Here is a 4337-nt window from a genome sequence, read left to right as displayed (position 1 = left end):
TCCCAGCGCTCCTCTGTGTCTGTCTGTCTGTCTTTTCCATCCCCTCATCTTGAAGCACACTAGATGTGCGAGGATTTGCTGTATTTACAAAATAAACCCTGCCCCGCAATGGCTTGGTTCAGACCAATTTATAAAGCTCATGTATTATAAACTTAGTCCAAATTCCTTCTACTTCATAACAGTCAAACAAACCTGGGAACTTATTTTAATTTGTTGGTAGAAGAAAATAAAAAACATCATCAGGAGGATTAGCCCATTCTTTCCCGTCATCACTGTTAGACGCCATTTACAGCACGATGTCCTTTTTTCCCCCTATATACATACAGCTTTCTGGGTTTCATTAAAATAGTTATTCTTGTTAAGGAAATGACCTAAGTTGAGAACATTTGTAAGAAAAATGAAAGAACTAAATATAAGGAAGGTATACATATTTTTGTTGTTGTTGTTTTGTTTTAATTAAAGGAAAAAATGTTTTTAAGAAAGGATTTTTAGAGAAAAAAATACAGATTTTTATTCCTGAAGGGAAGGCTTATCCTAAAATAGAAACAGAAAGATAAGGCCAAAACCAAAAAGTATGCTGCAAAAGATCTTTCGGGCCATCAGGCTGAAAAGACAAAGCTTGTGTTTCTATGACTGATGGGCTTCCTTAGACCAACACTAAGTGACACTCGGACGTCAGAGCAAAACCCAGCTCACTCCTTCAAGCAATAGGTCTTAAATTTAAAAACAAGACAAGCCGAGTGTGGTGGCACACGCCTGTAATCCCAGCACTCAGGAGACAGAGGCAGGCAGATTTCTGAGTTCGAGGCCAGCCTGGTCTACAGAGTGAGTTCCAGGACAGCCAGGGATACACAGAGAAACCCTGTCTTGAAAAACCAAAAACCAACCAACCAAACAAGACCACCAAAACCAAGCTCAGGTGGGTGTGACAACGTCCCTTAAACTACCTTGCTTCCAGCACTCAGGAGATGCAGGAGAGTGAGTCTCTGAAGTGCAGACAGCAGGGATACACAGTGAGACCTTGCCTTTAAAGGGGGACAGGCTCAGAGAACAAAGATGATGCTATCCCAACTGAAACTTTAGACGGCATCCAAATGCCTCCAACAGAATGGTAGACAGTCCATCATAAGTCTGTGTGTTTCCCCCGTGAGTTAAGTCAGGTGGCCAGCCTATGCAGTAGGAAAATTTCTTTTCTTTCTTTCTTTTTGTTTCTGTTTTATTTTTTCAAGACTGGATTTCTCTGTGTAGCCCTGGCTGTCCTGGAACTCACTCTGTAGACCAGGCTGGCCTCAAACTCAGAGATCCACCTGCCTCTGCCTCCCAAGTGCTGGGGATCAAAGACATGGGCCACCACTGCCCTTTGGAAAATTTATATTAGAAAGAATTAATTCAATTTATTAGCTATGGCCATGCTATTTTGTAAAGCTCCCTCATTTTAGTTAAATGGTAATAATTTCTCCAAACTACAGTAATTGGCATTTCTAGAACTAAAGTGATTTTTTCCCTTGATTCTGCCATCTCTGCCCTGCTGAACCCCAAGTGATCTAGACCATGAGAGGTGTGTACAGATCACTCACCACCCTCTCATCTCCTTACAGCATCCATCTCAAAGGAAAAAAGAAAAGAAAAAGGAAGAAGAGGAGGAGGAGGAGCAGCAGCAGCAGCAGCAGCAGCAGGTTTTTGACCCAATCCTCCATCCCTTCTCCCCACAGCTGTCCCCAGTCTGTTTTTGAGAGTTTTCTTGGATTAAGCCTTATCTGTTGTAGAAGACAATGGTTTCCTTTGCAGACCTTGCACTTGGGCATTCCTGACAAATTACATGGTAACTGTAGAATTCATTTCATGGTCAAATATTAACTCCATTTGTAAAATTGGGCCTATGCATTTTCATTTAATCTATAATCTTTAATTATCTGGACTGATAGTTAAATATACAAATGACACTAGAAAAATTTGTTTCAAAATTAACTAAAGCTTTCAGTTTCTTTACCCAAAGAGTCTTCATAGGTCTCTTAATTTAGGATCAAACCCTTTTAGAAAGCATTAATTATTTCTTCATAAAGCAGCTGCTGGGCATCCTATAAAACAGACAAAGTACCATATAAGCAATCTTTCTACACTGAACTCCCAGACAGAAAATACCTAAATAACTAGGAGCTAAAACCAAGTTACATAAAAGGTTTCCTAAGCATCTCTTGTGCCACAGAAATTTAAAGTGGGGTGGACAGGTTGGTATACACTTTTAATCCCAATCTTCTCCTTAAAACAATCCCAATCCTGTCTTTAAGAGGCAAGGCAGGCAGATTTCTGTGATTTGAGGCCAGCCTTGTTGCAGTGTGTTTTTGCTACACCACACCACGTTCGTTGTGCTTTGTACCCCCAGGGGGATAACATGCCCACACCTGCTCAGGAGCTATCTGGATCCACAAATGAAAGACACACACACATTAGCTTATTTTTAAAACGCGTTGGCTACCTCAAAGGCTGGGAATTCGTATTCCCCTGTTTACCCCACGTCCATGGGTAAATCTCATATGGCTGGTTGGCTTTATTTCCTGCTGCTCCTACGTCCCATCCCTCTACCCTGAGTCATGGCGATCTTTCTCCATTCCTCTCTGCGTCCTACCCACGCAACTCTAAGTGTCCTGCCCCATGCTCAGCCATTGGTTGCTGACATCTTTATTGACCGATCAAAAAAACAATTAGGGACAAGGACCTTCAGCAGATTCCCAGTTGCAAGCATGAGAACCAATCTCCAACAAATCTCATCTACATTGTAAGTTCCAGGTCAGCCAGGAACGGAATGAAACCCTGTCTCAAAAAACAAAAAAAAAAAAAATAAAACAAAACAAAACAAACAAACAATCTGTCTGTTATAGCTCTACCCAGATTTCTTTTCTCAGCATAACTAGTCCTGATGACTGCCCACCCGTAAATGTGGCTAGATTTTCCAAAGAATAGGATCTAACCAAATCTATCAAATATTCAAACTTCAATTTATAGGAGTAACTGATACTGTATTGTGATCATATTCCTTTTGTAATGTAATTGTCCATTTACTTCCTCAAACTAAAATACTGTGTCATACCAAACAGCATTACTAGTCACAAAGATGCGTTATAATACTTTAGACATTAAAGACCAACAGTCCCTACAAGTAGAAACTTGTAGAATCAAAAAGAAAAGCTGGATTTAAAAAAAAATCAAGAATAAATTATTTCAAATACAAACATTAAAATAAAATTTCAGCAGGACATGGTGGTCCACTTTTAATCCCAGCACTCAGGAGGCAGAAGCAGGAAGATCTCTGAGTTCGAGGTCAGCCTGATCTACAGAGCAAGTTCCAGGACAGCCAAGGCTATACAGAGAAATCCTGTCTCAAAAAACCAAAAACCAAAATAAATAAATAAATAAAAGCACACGAACTAGAAATGAAATCATATCCAGCCTAGCTGAAGAATAGGATAGAGGGGTTAAAATGCCCGTTTCCCTCATCTGCAACATTCACCTCTGTTCTTCTTCCTCCCCTCCACCTCCTCCTTCTGGCTATCTTGGAACTAACTATGTGGACCAGGCTAGCTTTCAACTCACAGATCTGCTTGGCTCTGCCTCCCAAGGACTGGTATTAATGGCTTGTGCCATTATGCCCAATTTAACTTTGCTTCTTTAGATCATTCTATGTTCCTATTTTAATTGTAGATAAAATATTCCTATCACATTTGTGTAAACATTACATACAGATGGTAAAGAAGGAGAGAAGTAAGACTCCCAATCATGATGGCTAACAATATTAATATGGTCAGGGCTTTTCAACTATTGCGCTCTCTGAGATTGCCTTCCTGCCCGCTTGGACTCATCTTTATCAGGTCTCTAGAATGGACCTTACTAGCACTGTGAAACAGATATAAAACAACATTGGATTGCCCAGCTGGCTTGGTTGGTTAGATCATGGTGCTAAAAAAGCATTTAGCCTTTGCATGCATAAACTGCAGCGGTCAGCCAACATAAGTATTACTGTACGTTCCCACATTGAACACTACCAGGCTGACTGGCTGCTGTATTAGAACTCTGTGACCATGAAAGGTTAGAATGCAGCAGAACCAGAACAAGTTATCTTTGGCCACTTACACTTGATGAGAATAAACTCCCTCCTCCTGCCCTTGAGCAGAGAGCTGTGCTGTGCATCTATAGCATTGGTAGGCAGCACTGAGACCTAAGGATAGCCCACTTTCACTACAGGACTCACCCTGAGTGGCAGCAGGGTCCAGCACAGGCCCTGTTATATCACAGCCTATAACCATAATGAACATTAAGGGAATGATCATCACCTCAGTTCA

Source organism: Mus caroli, chromosome 5 (assembly GCF_900094665.2).
Source record: "Mus caroli chromosome 5, CAROLI_EIJ_v1.1, whole genome shotgun sequence".
Lineage (NCBI taxonomy): Eukaryota > Metazoa > Chordata > Mammalia > Rodentia > Muridae > Mus > Mus caroli.
This window is presented reverse-complemented; position numbering follows the sequence as displayed.